Source organism: Ischnura elegans, unplaced genomic scaffold (assembly GCF_921293095.1).
Source record: "Ischnura elegans unplaced genomic scaffold, ioIscEleg1.1, whole genome shotgun sequence".
NCBI classification, from domain to species: Eukaryota; Metazoa; Arthropoda; class Insecta; order Odonata; family Coenagrionidae; genus Ischnura; species Ischnura elegans.
Window position 1 is genome coordinate 50460 of NW_025791669.1, and position 16920 is coordinate 67379.

At 39.0% G+C, this 16920-nt stretch overlaps 1 long non-coding RNA gene across 1 annotated transcript in view; it reads left to right on the plus strand.

The window, feature by feature from the left end:
• LOC124173374 overlaps positions 1–16920 on the plus strand; it is a 72319-nt gene that overhangs the window by 39497 nt on the left and 15902 nt on the right. Inside the window, exon 4 of the long non-coding RNA XR_006868534.1 lies at positions 14884–15132. This is a non-coding gene — a long non-coding RNA (uncharacterized LOC124173374). The remainder of the gene's footprint in view (positions 1–14883; positions 15133–16920) is intronic.

The following is a 16920-nucleotide window of genomic DNA, read 5'->3' on the forward strand; positions in this document are numbered from 1 at the left end:
TTGTGATAGTTATGGCGGACGGGTGTTCCCTTGCTCCCGAGTTTGTTTTATCAATAAAATATTTGTAAGTGAAGTGAAACTAAGAGAAATTAATTAAAATGTTACACTTCATTTTACGATTGTAGAACAACGGTTGAAAGATTAAAAGAAAAATGGATATTTCGATCATATTTCAAGGTCAGTCACGCGCAGACATGGCCACGGATTTATCTGCACACGTATATTCAAAGCACTATTATTGGTCCGTGTGCCATGAGGACACATTGGCCTTTAGCCCGTTCCAAAGCCGGAAGACTGGTAACCAAAGTGTTCATTAACACTTGTAAAAATTCAGACACTTCTTAACTTCCCTGGCACCCTGGTCCCTCCATTTTCCCACTCACAACCTTTCGCCGGAGCTGAATTTGGCAAACGATATGTGACGTTAGGAGAGATAGCACTTTCATTTAACTTATCCAAAAAGGTTTTTTCCCTCTCAAAATCAGGCCATTAGGGCAATGCTTCTCCTCCTCCTCCGTGCCCCTGGCAGGCCTTTATTTGAGAACCATTCCATCCTCACACTCCTGTCCTTGTACATAATTGGCTATACCTTATTTGTCGGACAAAAACACCTAATATTCTCCTCTCACCATGATCAGGGTTCCCACTCAACTGTAAAAACCTTAAAACCGTGAATAAGCCGTGAATTTCGTCTTTCGTGAAAAAACCTGGAAATAGCCGTGAATTTCGTCATAAAACCTTAGAAATCTCTCAAACTTGATTGTAGATCTACGATAGACAGATTAAAAGAAAAATTCATGCTTCAATCATGTTTGAAGGCCGAGTCACGTGCAGTTACTGCTCACTCATTTTTCTGCAGACGTGTATTCGAAGCGCATTTATTAATAGGGTGGTTTCCTATTATTTTTTTATTGCCTAAATCGAAAGATTATTACTCCTGGAGTACGTATTTTGCGCTTTTAGATTTTTAAATGACGATATCTATTTTTCGCGATTAAATGAAAAGTGAAAAATTTCAAGCGCGCGAAAACGCGACGCGTAAGTAGGAAAGTCCGTGCGCCGCATTTCTGGTTCCCCCTCTCTCCTTGTGAAGTGACCTTGATCGAGGCTCTGAGCGCTGATAGGACGGAGGATGCTAGCGGATAGCTGAGTACCTTCCTGTCTGGTAGCGCATGGCTTAAAAAAGGTTTATTAATACTTTATCAAGCGAAGAAAACTTTCCGACCTTAGCCAGTTTTAATAGGTGATTATTAAGACATGTTTCCCTGAGCTCTGTGCCTCATGCATGCATTGGTAACCTCAGACGATGTATAACTCCTATCCTCTCGTGTAGAAACTAGGTCCCTGTGACGTCACGTGGAGTGGCATCTCAAGGGCGCCAATCTGTCCTTTTTCAAATGAGGATAAAATTTGACCCTTGCCATTCGTCTAAACCGGTATTTCAAAAACCAAATAATTTGTGTATTATGAATACACTAATGGTGGGCAACGAATCGCAATCAATGCCTATCGTTTTCTTTGATGAAGGAAACTACCCTATTGGTCCGTGCGCCATGACAGCACATTGACCTTAAGCCTGCGATTGACATTAGACATTAACCCTGGCAAAAAATCAGGCACTTCTTCACTTCCCTGCCACCCTGGTCCCACCATTTTCTCACTCGCAACCTTTCGCCGGAGCTGAATTTTGCGAACGATATGTGACGTCAGAAGAGATAACACTTTGATTGCTGCGTTTGCATTCACGGGGTCTGTCGCGTTTTTTAAATTTTTAGTTAACCTGCGGCCGATGATCGTTACGCGATCATTATTTCTGCCTAAAATGGTTTACCTTTAAATCATGAATTTGACGACATTTTGACCGTGAAAACCTGGAATTAACCGTGAATTTTATAATTTAGACTGAGTGGGAACCCTGATCACGTAGTCACGGGGTATCTCGTTGGTATGATAAGTGGAGGTTTTACGATATAAAGAGGTTCACTACAGAGGTTTGCCTATAGGGTCATTCCACGTCAAATCACCCAGAAATTTTCAAAATGACACCCACCGACTCGGATTTTGATGAAATTTTTGTCACTAGCTACTATCACCTATCTAATGACCCATGTAAAATATTTCTTCTCTCACTCTCATAGTTTGCAAGATATGAGGAGTCAAAGTTTGAGATGTTTGCTCAGAAGTGGCGCTAGTGGGAGTCAAATTCCAGAGTGCAGGGCACAGGGTAAAAATTCATAACTCAGAAACCACATAATATATTTGAATGAAATTTTTACCCCTTGTCTATCCAAGTGCATAGCTTCCATAGTAATGTCTTTTATTCCCCTTGCATTGTTATGTTGGCCAAAATGATGTCAACAGTTGTTAATTAACCGATTTTTTTAGCTCAAAAACATTACTTCATATTTTCAGAATTATCACCAAAAGGCAGAGCAGTTAACTCATCCAATTTTTTTTTAAATTGAAGGTTAATATGTGCTCCAATATACTGTGAAATAAAAATGGTGGTGTTTTGACTGCCACTATGAGTATTTCAGGTTTTACTTTTTTTCTGCCCCTGTGAGAGGGATTTTGGACACGTACTGTAAGATAATAAGTATAAGTGTATCCATACCTTCATGAGGATATATTTGAAATATTGGTCAGTAAATCTAAGACCAAACATGTAGTCTAGTGAATGTGGCTCTTGTTCATACAATTTTTTTTAATAGCAATACTTTGCTTGTGGCAGCTGAGGGTAAAAAAATCCAAATGGCTCAGAAATGTGAAATGATGCTTTTTTCCTGGAATTTACCCATTTTTCAAGTGTTTAGTTTATGGAAAAATTAGTATCAAAATACATTAGGCTCTTACTGTGCATTAGAGGATAAATGGAAATACTAATTTAAATAAAATTATTTAAATAATACACTTTAATGTGTTTAAGGCATCTCCTGAACATCTCTGGAGGCTTTCTCGGGCAACTAAATGCTTTACAATACCACCAATTCCATCACATGGGGATTTACATGGCTTATAGCAAAGAATGTCCATGATGACATTAAGGAGAAATCCTGGTAATGCTTGCAAAGATTGAGAAATTTTTTGCAGTTCTTGTACCGTCCTGCACAACCATCACTAAAGTAACTCAATTTTTTGACTAAAGTAAAATTTTCCTTAACAAAGCAAAATATTATTCTTTGGGTTTCATAAACAAAAGCTACATCATGCTCCAAATAATCTGACAAGATGCATAAACTGGAAATAATAAGCTGTTTAGTCAGGTGATCTAGAGTATAAATCACAACAGGGTGTACCGTACAACTATCACTTGTCCTGTGATTCCCTTGTGCCTCATCCTGGATAACATATGAGTAGTTCTCACTGAAGTCAAAGAGAACAGCTGCTTCATGGGGTCCAGGATTTTCTTTCATTTTCTTAAGGTAGTTTGCCTGTACCTTCGTAATAAATCAATGGGGCGCCAGTTTTTCCACTCTTTCAATTTAAGTTGATAGGTACTCATCAAATGTCACCGTGAAGTTCACCAGTTGATATCTGTCACTGGAAACCCACTGACTGTATGAAACTTCATCTCCGGGGTCACATTCTTCAAACTTTTTCAGCAGTAAGCTTTTCAATTTTTCACGTGAAGGACACTGAGAGCAATGTCGCAGTGTACAGTCCCTATTATTTCTAGAGCACATGAAATAACCAATTAGATCCTGGCTTGTTTCCTCTATATTACAGGCACTAAGCAGTAGGTTGACATTTTAATGAATTGTGCAAAAACACTGAATGCGTTCCAGGACATCCTGCTACCACAAACCATTTTGGACCTAGGTTGCAGAATTTAGAAAAGCCAATTTTAATTCTGGGGAAGTCAAATTTAAAAGTGGAATACAATTCCTTCAAGTTAGCAAGTAATAATCTCTTCTGAACATGTACATTTTTGGAGATACTTATGGAATCTTTCTTTCCAGGCATCATTCTTGAGTACTCATCACTTTCATAGAAAGTCCTAACTAATTGTAATATTTTATTTTTGCCTTCCCTTTTCTCAATTCAGGTGCAGCTAATTTTCCATTGTCTCTGAAAAGTTCTCTTGCTTGGCGGGCAGTGTACTCACTCACATGAAACTCTTCCATTACTTTCTTCCTGCTCCATAAAGTTGGTACCAATGATAACAGATGTACCTTTCCTTGATGGGTGCTTGATGTGTCAACTTTTTGTTTGATTAACCCGTCAGCGTCCAAAGTTTTTTTTAAATTCACACATATTTCACTTTTAAAAAATATGATACATATGAACTTCACACAAAGAACACAATTCAAACTGACTGAATAATGGAGGAAACCTTCTACTAAGTATGTGCACCGACGTGTATGCTAAAATTCACATATTAAATACATTGCCGGAGCATTGGCTCAGCACTGCACTGGGTGCCCTATGGCACCCGTGGGCGTTGACGGGTTAAGTCTATGAGCACATCTATATCATGAACTTTCTGAAGTAGTTCTTTTGGCAGTTTTGGGTCATCCTTTTCTGGAGATAGTTCTTTATCAAGAACTCTTTTAACTTTCCTTTTAAAATTACTGCATGCTGACTCTACTTTCCTTTTAGCGTAGGTTGACCTTCTGTGAGATGATATGCCATGAAATTTTAAAGGTGACTCCTCTATATCTTGCAGCGTTCTGTCAAGTAGCTCAGTTGATTTTTCTTGGGATACTGTTGTTTCAAAATTCAAAATACTATCATTGCTGTCACTATCTACTGCTTCAACATCAGAAAGCTCATTTCCAAACCTGGAGTGTTTCTGTACTTCCTCCCTACATGGCTGGCATACTTTCATTCCTGGCACTAAATTCCGAAGAGTTGGGATTTTACAGGCCTTTTCTGCAAATTCAAGACTTAAATTTCTCAGTGATTTTGATATTTTCTTCTTGTGGCTCTTAAAAGGATCAAGACAATATATTTGGTAGGTTTCATACTTTTTCAAATAGTATATTCTGCGATGTTCGCAGACATTGGATAGGACTTCCCCAGGTACACCACTTCTGAGAGATAACAGCTGTTTTTCAAGCATACTCATGATCTCAATTTTGTTCAGTTGCACCACTGGTGTGTAGCTCTTTTTGAGGCAATCAGATGCAGTTACTTTTCCAATGCTGCACAGTTCAACAATTTGCTCATTTTGAAGCATAGTGGAGACACTAACCTTTTTTAATGTCGAAGTTCACAATGAGCAGCTTTGCCTAACTCATAGCACACACAATTAATGTACAGGTAAAAATACACTGATCGTACACACAGAATAAACTTGGACACCCATGGAGCATCTTTACACAAGAAGACTTGGCAAAAGACTAAAAGTGGTACCCTAGAATCTATTTTGATTTATCATGCCCTCACTGTGATACATTGTAACACTTTATTCTTCCTAGAGGTTGGACTTAATTCTCTTATTCCTTGGGGAGATGGAATAACATTGAAAAGTGAGGCTGAATAGGTGGGATTGTATTACCTTCTCAAGTTTGTCATGTAATACAATCATATGTGAGGCAGGGGAGAAAACAATGTGGCACATAATGTCAGCATTATCTCTCCCAGTGAAATAGAAATTTAATACTCCAGTTGCCATCAAGGAATGTGGATATTGGTGACAACCTGCTGCATATCTATAAGTAATACCATTTGCTCTGCCAGCTCTTCAATCACTAAGAGTTTGGAAGACCGTACTTCTTCTGTGAATGTGAGGCTAACTTGGTACAACTCAAGTTCAGTGGGACTCATTTAATCACTTTTTCACAGATCTTAACTAACTTGTACATTGCATGTGCTTATGATGACCACTGGTTTTTTGGATTAGTGATTTCTAAACACGAGGAAGAACATGATGTGAAAGTGAAATTTATGCACCCATATCGAAAATCCCCATGTGATGAAATTGGTGGTATTGTAAAGCATTTAGTTGCCCGAGAGAGCCTCCAGAGATGTTCGGGAGATGCCTTAAACACATTGAAGTGTATTATTTAAATAATTTTATTTAAATTAGTATTTCCATTTATCCTCTAATGCACAGTAAGAGCCTAATGTATTTTGATACTAATTTTTCCATGAACTAAACACATGAAAAATGGGTAAATTCCAGGAAAAAAGCATCATTTCACATTTCTGAGCCATTTGGATTTTTTTACCCTCAGCTGCCACAAGCAAAGTATTGCTATTAAAAACAATTGTATGAACAAGAGCCACATTCACTAGACTACATGTTTGGTCTTAGATTTACTGACCAATATTTCAAATATATCCTCATGAAGGTATGGATACACTTATACTTATTATCTTACAGTACGTGTCCAAAATCCCTCTCACAGGGGCAGAAAAAAAGTAAAACCTGAAATACTCATAGTGGCAGTCAAAACACCACCATTTTTATTTCACAGTATATTGGAGCACATATTAACCTTCAATTTAAAAAAAAATTGGATGAGTTAACTGCTCTGCCTTTTGGTGATAATTCTGAAAATATGAAGTAATGTTTTTGAGCTAAAAAAATCGGTTAATTAACAACTGTTGACATCATTTTGGCTAACATAACAATGCAAGGGGAATAAAAGACATTACTAAGGAAGCTATGCACTTGGATAGACAAGGGGTCAAAATTTCATTCAAATATATTATGTGGTTTCTGAGTTATGACTTTTTACCCCGTGCCCTGCACTCTGGAATTTGACTCCCACTAGCGCCACTTCTGAGCAAACATCTCAAACTTTGACTCCTCATATCTTGCAAACTATGGGAGTGAGAGAGGAAATATTTTACATGGGTCATAAGATAGGTGATAGTAGCTAGTGACAAAAATTTCATTAGAATCCGAGTCGGTGGGTGTCATGCCTGGGTGAACTGACATGGAATGACCCTATAAATTTACATGTAAATCAGACGGGACCGTAGGGGTGGTATGATGCATGGAGGTTTATGATGTAAAGAGGTTCACTACATAGAGGTTTTACTGTAATTTTAACTATAGTAGCTGATCGTCAATTTGGAATTATGAACTAAGGAATATCTATCACAAACAGAAATTTTTCTAGAATTTTTCCAAGTGACCATCCATTCCATTTCTAGATGTTTTCCTTTACCCAGTGAAATAATGTCCAAATGATCCGTTAAAAATCCTCGAGATCAAAATTTAGGCTTCTGAGGTCATCCAAAAAAATATCATGTTTTCAGTATGGACGTAAGTCAATGGTGAATCAACACGATGGCAAAAATAGCATGTGTGGTCTCATTCCGTGGCCTAATCCCACATCTGCGGGACGAATTGAGCCGGGAGAAGTTGCTTATGCGGCGTGCAAATCAAAACTAACCCAACTTGTATCTCAGTGGGTTTAAATGAATCATTGTTGTACCTTGAATAGCTATTAGCTAAACTCTGCCTGGTGGCAGGCATTTATTTTTAACTGAACAGGAGCTAATGTAAATACCCTCGAAGAATAACTCACGTCAGTCGTCACATAATCATTAAAGCCAAATTCAAAACATGAAAGATAAGGCAGTTCCTTTTGACTCAGGAATGGCTTCTAACCATTATATCGAAGTAAAAAAAGTGTCCAGTGTTGTTATCAGAAATGGGAAAGTAAATAATTCTGTGAAGACAAATCACGTGGCTTGTGAGTTGAAGTTCCCATCGCTGAATTTACTGAAGAATGACGACAGAGAAGCTATGCCCGGTAGATTCAACCTACTATTGCTAAAATTTCATGGGGAAATTCTTTTTTAGTTCGTAAACATTATAGAGAGGGGAGATTTTTCCAGGCTCTTAATCTATTTTTGTTCACTCATCACTGACGACAGGTGCGCAGTTAAAAGAAGTGATCTAAGCACCGGAAATATCTTAGTTACAGAACTTAGGCTGGGGGCGGCTCCCCCGAGACAACGGGTATTCCCAGGGAAAAAAATGGCATGCCTGTAAATATATTTTACATCATTTTGGCACTTAGAATTTAACTTAAAGCAGATGCTGCATATCAAAACTAGACAATTGTTTTAAATACACCCATGCCTCGTATAACGCAAGGCATGCGTTCACTGGGGTCTTTACGCAATATGAATTTGCGTTATACGAGAGCGTTTTAACATTGGGGAGATAGGGATGCATTCCTGGTAGCATAGGTGTTGGGTATCGAATTTCCTGTAAACCATTTATATTCCCATGAATAGCCTTAGAAAACCTTATTTATATAAATGTTTATAGTTTAAAATATCTTGAAAGATAGTAGGCACGCATTCAAAGACTTTTATTCACGTTAAAAAAAATTTGTCTGTGCTTTTGAAATTTCCTCCTGTCGTGCGGGTGGGCTAAAATCTGCTATCTCAAGCCTTCGTAGTGCATTGCCGGCAGTTGATGATTTTTCAAACCTGTCTTAAAGCAATTATTGTGTTACCCAGGCCCTTATTTTGCTCATCGAAATGACAGGCAAATGCTACTTCGAATGCCATTTCATAGCTAGCGGAGTTTATGAATGATAAATCATTTTAATTTGAAGTCCTCCGAGGCATTAGCAGCTACGTGAAACAGTCTTTAAAAGCCTTGAAACCTGACCCAGGTTTTCCTTCCCTGAAAATGAATGAATGAGAATGCATAATTCTTTTCCAAAACAATGTCATCTGGTCAACACTAGTTGAGAGGGAAAGGAGCCACTTTCAATCACAGTTTAGAGTTCATCAGAAAATGTTTCGGTGACTGCGTCTTCAACACTTGCAGATTCATCTGATATCGCCGCACTGAAAATACCTGCTCGCCATTTAAATTCTGGAACTAACCGGAGCTTTCACTAAATGTCTCGGAGTGATCAACACCCTCGTCCTTTTGTACAGATTCACAATGAACTTTCCGTATGTGTTGACCACTCGGTTGAAGATTGTGCGGCTGAGGATGCTGATGTTTTAACTTCGTCTCTATTCAGAATTAGGCATCGTGAGTTTAAACTTCCGCACAATATCTCTTTGACGCTCTCCATCTTCAAAGCAATCAACCTCTTTCAATTTCTCTTCTAGGTTTATGGTTTTCCTTGATAACTCCTTGATTTTTCTACCTGCATTCCTATTTTTTGCCACTTTTCCCTTGGTTTTTACTTGATTGGATACTTTCCAGCTCTATCGAAATCACCGTCTACTGTTGCACTGTATTCCTGTGACGCAGAGGGCCTAAGACTGCCGGGAGGGAATGAAGCCATTGTGTTTGAGATTCTATAGCGGACCCTTTTCTGTGTTGATGCTATTCATTCGCAACTCAGCCACCGCTCCATTTCTCCCCCGTGAATACCGATGACCTCGAAGGCTTTAGCGTAGACCCTCTACCTGGAAGTCAATCGCCCGATAACCTATGACAGCAAAAATTACTTCTCAGCCAGTATTGCTTAACCCCTCAAGCGCGGCGGGCATTTAATTAAATCCCATCTCAGCGGCCGGATGAGATTTAAATGACTTCGCCTTTTTGGCATTGTATCATTCAATAATTTATATCTTTCATAATATACGATCAGAATCATTGAAAATTTTAGTAAACTTGCGTAATATAATGCGCTACTATATAATAATTTTTCGAGCGATTTGAAAAAATATTTATTGTTTTAAGTATTTCCTTTTATGAACTAATGAATAAATTCTCAATTTTGAAAGATTTTAATTTGTTTTCGAATAAGCTACGAGATCTCTAACATTCCATGCATTTAAAAAAAATGCAATTACATGATATAATTTAGTTATTTGGGGTTGAAAATGTCATAACAGATTGGATACTTTCGATAGGATTACCCGTTTCGCCGACTTGAAAATTTACCACTCCCCCCACTTCTCTGACTTTGTTCCATTATTAACGTATCATTTCATTTAGGTAATCACGTGCTAATGTTTCAAACGTCAATATGTGAAAAATCAAATAATTTACCTTAGAAAATCTGCTTTGTGTGACATGATTTGAAGCAATCCAAACATTATCCCACTGCACATTTTTCACACCAGTACACGCAGTCTCCTCATTTCCCATATTAGGCACAAACTGCACACCTCCTTTGAGACTTTGATTTCTTCCCAGCTGCAGGAATTGTCTTTAGGAAATGTATTTCTGTAAGTCTTGGTACTAAATTGTGTAATGAGTGATGGCCATGTCCAAACAGTTCGTATGACGTTGGATATTTCAAAAATATTACCTCGACCAATGGCACGCGAAATGATAAGTCAAATTTTTATACGTGTTTTTCCTATGATCAACATATGAATTTAGGACTGGCGCATTCAATAGTGTCCTAAATAACTTCATACACCACTTGTTATGGCGTTTTATTTCCATTAGTTACGAATGCAATAACAGGTCCTTGATATTCACCCCACCAATGAATTTACTATTACCTAGCACACAAACAGACTTCCGAGTCTCTATTTTGCCTTTCAATACTATTCCCATTTTGTAGGATCCCCAATTACAAAAAAATACCACTCACAGGAAGTACACCCTATGAGAATTTCAACACACTGCCTGAAAGAACACCACACAGCATGAATGACTCTAGTGGACTGAAGCTTGTGGTTTAGAAGCTCCCTCAAGAGACGAGAAAATATCTCGAAGGGGCCCTGGTATATGCTGACTGTTTAGATGGAATCTTATCTTCGTTGATTACAGTCCAGAAAAAAATATAAAAAAATAAATGCAGAGCGAAGCACATGGCCCCTTCGCCTAGGACGCTAAGGACTAACGAGGCGGGCCAAACACACTTGGGGCTCGAGGTGACGACAAACAAGGAGAAGTCGGAGAGAAGGCATTCAGCCTAGAAGATACCATATCTCAAGCTAAAGTAGCTGACCCTTCTTGACGTCTCCCAAGCAGAATAGGCGGATTTTTTCATGATAGAACAGTTGAAGGAAGGCGTTGAGTTTTTGGACCGCAGTCGTCAACGCGCTGGTTTAAAACGGAATTTTATCGGAGCATTTTAAAAACATCTTGAAGGTATAAAGCCGTTATGAATATTTTATTGGAGAGGAAAAACATTTCTTCAAATGATAGAGTAATTAGTTTTAATTTAACATGCAATATGTGGCGGAGAAAAAATATTATATACAGTAGGTCCGGAAGCGTACTGGGTACGCATGACGGCGGCATATGAAATTTAAAGGGTGCGTACTGGGTACGGATGACGGCGTTGAGGGGTTAAAAAAAACTCATTTCCACTAGCACCATGCTTCATTAATGATCTAAATTAACTATTGTCATTTTGTTATGGAGACGAGATAAATTACTTCGGTAGGCCGGCTATCTGGACCCAATGACAAGTAATACTTTTGGCCATTGCACAGCAATGGATTTCGATTAATACATAAACAGAAAAGAAGATTTGAGGCAAGCAATAATATTAATATGCGTAAAATGATAGAAATTTCGTGTGTACTTAGCGCAAGTTCACGTTTTATCACGAGAGCGTTTAAGATATTTGATTAGGCTACACTGCGTTGCAGTGTTTCCCCGAGGAACGAATTTGCGCTATCGAAATTGCGCTATACGAGGCATGGGTGTATTTCTAACTTTTTAACTACAAGCAATCCCTAAGTTCATCCTCTATCTCTATTCACAATGTATGTAACAACTTCTATTGAAACTTGGAAATATATTACAAAAATATCATCATCATATGCAAAAGGATTACATGTATCCCCAATCCTCCTCCTTTCTAGATGAAATTCACATCTTTTTTTATATATCTAGCCAATTCCAGTTGCATCTGCATGTAACCCCTTGCAATATTCTTATATTTCTTGAAACAATCGCTATATGATCAATGACACTTCATAAATTTCTTTTATAACTCCATAGGTGTGCATCGTCATTTTTATGGCCCGTGTTATGATGGCCTCCTAGGCAGGTCATAATATACGGCCTTTAAGCCTTAGCCTACCGCTTCACTCATGGCCTTTCGCTCAGAGGAGAATTGCTCAAAACCATAGGTATGTCTGGAGGCCGTAGTTACTGTCGATTTTGACTAATTTTTGAGGCAAGCAATACTATTAATATGCGTAAAATGAAAGCAATATCGTGTGTACTTAGCGCAAGTTCACCTTTTATCATGAAAGCTTTAAAGTGTTTGATTAGGCTACACTGCGTTGCAATGTTTCTGGCCATATGATTTGTGGAGTAACCTATCTGAAACACCTATTCCACACAAAAATCTAATGCCACACTTCATGCAGCATCTTATTCAGGGGTAAAGAAAACTTCCCCCAAAAGGTTTTTTTCCCTCCAAAATCAGGCCATTAGAACAATGCTTCTCCTCCTCCTCTGTGCCCTTGGCAGGCCTTTATTTGGGAACCATTCCATGCTCACACTCCTGCCCTTGTACAGTCGGATTCAAAAGTATTGCAACAAATTGAGCGGCGCCACTTTCGCCGCAGTTTGGAAATCAAGTTTTGGTATTTTCTATTGTACTAGTGGGAGGGAAATTTGAGCGACATTCCCACCTCCAGCAGTATTTTTATAACAACATTAAAGGGAAATGTATGAGGGATATGTGCAATGTTTAACACCACATATATTGTGCAGCTCGTGCTACATAATAAATCTATGTCCAGAACGTCAATTTACTTTCTCACGTGAAGTTTGGCCATCGAAGTATATTGTCTTACAATTAAGGCTGAAGCAATCAACGATAGCGAACATAACGTACATATAAAATATCCACTGCATTATAACAGCAACTAATGCAACTGAGTGTTTAAATTCAGTTTGATTTAGTGACACTAGAAGACTGGTTCATTCCCTTGTATGACAAACCTCGTCATGAATCCAGTTTGGAGACAACAAATGAGATGGACTAGTGCAGGTTAAGGAGAAGACTTACCACAGTGGCAATCTGAAGTCGGTGATTCAAACCTCTCCAGACTAATTGTTTTTTCAGTTATATAGTATGGCAGTAACATTTTTTATCCACTTTAACGCATATTACCGTATAAGCGCGTGTAAGAAGCGCACCTTTTTTCCCAGAAATTGCCGCTGAAAATGGGGGTGCGCCTCTTACACAAATGTCTTATCTTCCCCCCCTCCCCTTCCCCGGTTGCAAGTACAAGGGGAACTCAGTGGCCTTGGTTTTCAGCGTGAGTCAGTCATATGAAACCCTGGGTCAAAAACAAGCGGCAGGCAGGGGAGTTTCTCCCTTAGTGACCTGTTTTTAAAATGCTCCTGTTTGCTTTTCTTGTAAGCATCGTGCCGTCACGTTGGTACCCCAGAGGTGAACACGGAAAATATCGCTTGGGGTTTTTTGCTCCGGAGGGCGCGCTAAATTTACTGCCACGAGTGGGCATCCCGCGGCATTTATACTGCATATAGTAATCACTTATCAAACATAGAGAAACGCATAGATTTGAAGGACATACCAGGTTAATAGTCAACATCTGCCGAGCAATTTCCATTATGCTGAGGACCTGATTTTTCAATAATCATCTTCAGACGCTAATGTGAGAATTTTGCGACTGAAAATTATATTGGTGTCAAAACCTGCTGTTTAAAAAATTCTAACGAGTGTGTTCATTGTTGGACTAAATGGTGGATAAAAGAAATCGGAAATGCTTATAAGTGAAGAGGGCTGAAGGAGTGGTCGAGGGGAAGGAGCACACTCCCTCCCCTCCGTATTTCAAGCTACCAGGCTATGAGCGAAGGAGCAAGGGATGAACACGTCCGATCTTGCATGTGACGTCGTTGCCTTTAAAGCGAAGGGGCGACGGCGCAGTAATGTGATGTACGCAGTCTGCATTGCCTGAAGTTTCTAGTCCGTCTTGTGCGTCTTGTTTGAATGCGCTTATACTACGCTTGTTTCTTCTGAAATTGTGCTGTTTGGACTATGTTGAATATTAGTAGCCTTATTTTAACTATAAATCTTTGTGTCAATCAATTAGATCTCAAAAAACTTAAATGCTGTCAGATATACGTTGCGTTAGGTCTCATTCTTTTTAGAACCTCGTGCGTGTCATACAATTGCTGAAAGATATCGAGATATCTTTGAGCTCAGTAGGTGACTCACCTAGCATTTGACCTCCAGAAACTAGGAGAATTGAACCTGGTAGACCGAAAAAGGTTAGTTGGTGAGATGGGGTAGGGATGAAATATGTTTCCATTGTTCCCTCGCAACTTGATATTTTCCTATTTTCGTGTGGGGCCTCGGAAAGGAAAAAAACGGCAGAGGCATTGGCTGATGGAGGACAGTGTATGGCTCCCTTAAATCTACGACGTGGTTTTTATCCTATGGCATTGAGATTGCCCCAATTGTTGTCCAATCTCTTGGGAAGGTTCATGCTATGTGCCTGTCGTGTTTTGCCTTAAAATTTTCCACGGCTGCAATTCTTCTGCAATACTCCTGCGAGAGCTTGTAAACAAAATTGTTTGTTAGTAGGACAAGCATCGTAGAGCTACGGAACATGCGAAGAGAGGGTTGGAACTCTTTTTACTCCCTCTTATGCCGCTAATACCGCCGCAGTTATCAAAAATTCCTCTTTCAATTAGCATTGACATGGCAATTATTATTATTATTATTTGAGTTTATGCACTTTCTCAGCTGATTAAGTGGGCGTGGTTGAAGGTGGAAAACGAGTTCAATATGATTGTGGGAGTTACAAATGTATTGTTAACATTTTTTTGATATCATGCTTTTGTCACGCATTTTGGTTGATTTGAGCGAATAACTCCTGTAAAACGGAGCAGTTTGACATTCTAACAAAATATTTCCTCGACTGGGAAATGTGGGAAATTTGTTTATTATGAGTACACTAATGGCGGGTAACGAATTGTAATCCATGCCTTTCGTTTTCTTTTTGAAGGAAACTACCCTGTTGATTGTCACTTGTTTCTCTATTTGTTTGCAGGCTCCCATGTCTTCTGTTGCTTCAAGTGTGCCAGTATCAACTGTCAGTGCCCAGGGCTCAGTGGCATTGCCCTCGTCTTCCTCTCGCTTTGTGGGCATTGGAACAGTAGGGGTGGCAACGGCCAGCTGGCAGGTGGATCAGTTGGGTTGATGGCCCCAGGAATGACTGCACCTGAGTCGCAGGAGTGGAAGGATGAGGGGACGAAGGCAAACCCTAGACGTCCGAGGCACTTAGCACGTTGGCTAAAAGGTGAGGTCGTTGTATAGAATGCATTTGGTGCCCCTCTGCTCGGCTCTAGGCAGAGCTGGGCTCATTATTCACGCGTAACACTTGTTGAATATTGTTATGTTAGTGAATCCAGTTGCTGATGATGGCAGTACCATCTTCAGCAGGGAGATGATAGAGTGAACGCATCAATCTAACATCATAGATGGATTTCGAGGGATGGAATGTATAGTATACATGTTACGTACACTTCCAGTTAACTTTGCATGTCAAAACATTTTTTTTTTTTCATTTTTGACATTTTAAATTGCGAGCGTGCTGCGCCTGCTCTTTTCAATGCAGGTCCACAGAGGGATAGGCGCGTTTCTAATTTTAAAAATGTAGAAAAAAGAGGCAGGGTCTTATGTACAAATTTAATTGGAATGTTCATGTATAAATTGAGGTCAGAGGACCTCTTTATACACAACATTGGAAGTAATTACACTATCCTCTTTTAAACGCACATGATGACTCATACTTACGTATCAACAGGAGACTTGAATGTGGAATCAGCCGCATTTTGATAAAAGTTATTTAATGAATGTAAGATATTGTTGCAAACGAACAAATGTATCAGTTTTTGCACCGTAAACGTCAGCAATATTTATAGTTTTTTTAATTATTTAAAAGCAAATTTTAGGAAATAAAGCAATATTTAGGAAGTTAGATATGCCGCCGCATATTCTCTGATAAATTCAGTGCATTTTGGTACCTCATTTGTAGAGTTTGGTTGCATATAAGTTGAGAAAAAGGTATCTATACAGTAGAAATAATAAAGAAGATTGTAGATAAAAGGTTTAATATAGATGATTGGGCATGATAATCAATCCAAACTACCACTATCGTTTGTAAAGTAATCAATTCATGAATACATTGATGTAAACAATGTTCTGTCATTAGTTTTTGCTTTTAATCTTGTTTGTAAGGAGGTGGCCCATTGAGATTTTTGGCTGGTTCCATTGTTGAGGTAAAGTAGGAATATTAATATTTGAGAGAGCAATATTTCTGGGCTCACACTCAGCAGTGAAAAACTTAAAACCGTGAATAAGCCGTGGATTTAGTCTACCGTGAAAAAACCTGGAAACAGCCGTGAATTTCCCCATGAAACCTTAGAAATCTCTCCTAATTAGTTGTAGAACTAGGATTGACAGATGAAAAGAAAAATCGTTGTTTGGGTTTCAAGGCGGAGTCATGTGTAGACACTGTCCACGCATTTATCTACACACGTGTATTTGGAGAGCAGTTATTGGTCCATGTACCAAGATGACACATTGGCCTGTGACCGGAAGACTGGTAACGGGTAAAGTGTTCATTAACCCTTGCAAAAAATCAGACACTCCTTCACTTCCCTGCCACCACACACTCATTTTCCATTTTCACACTCACGACCTTTGAGCCGATGTCCCGCAATCAAATTTGCATCAAAATATTTGGACAAAAATTTTGATGCAAATATTTTGATGCAACTGGACGGGTGTCCCACGATGCATCTCATTTTGATCAAAAACAAACGAAAGACGATAATTATGCAAACAAACATAAATACTCTAGTAATATAAACTCTATGCAAACAAATTGGGAAACTTGTGGAGGTGAAGGATTCTGTCTATTTTAGCGGGCGAAATTGTCTGAACAGGCCTCTTGAGCATTAAAGAGGCGAAAAAAAGAAAACAGAAGGAATGCTGAACTTGGCCTTGGCTGGAAAGGGGGTATGAAAGCGTTGGAATAAGCATGCTAAACATGTTGGCGAAGGAGTTGGTCGCCGATATTCCC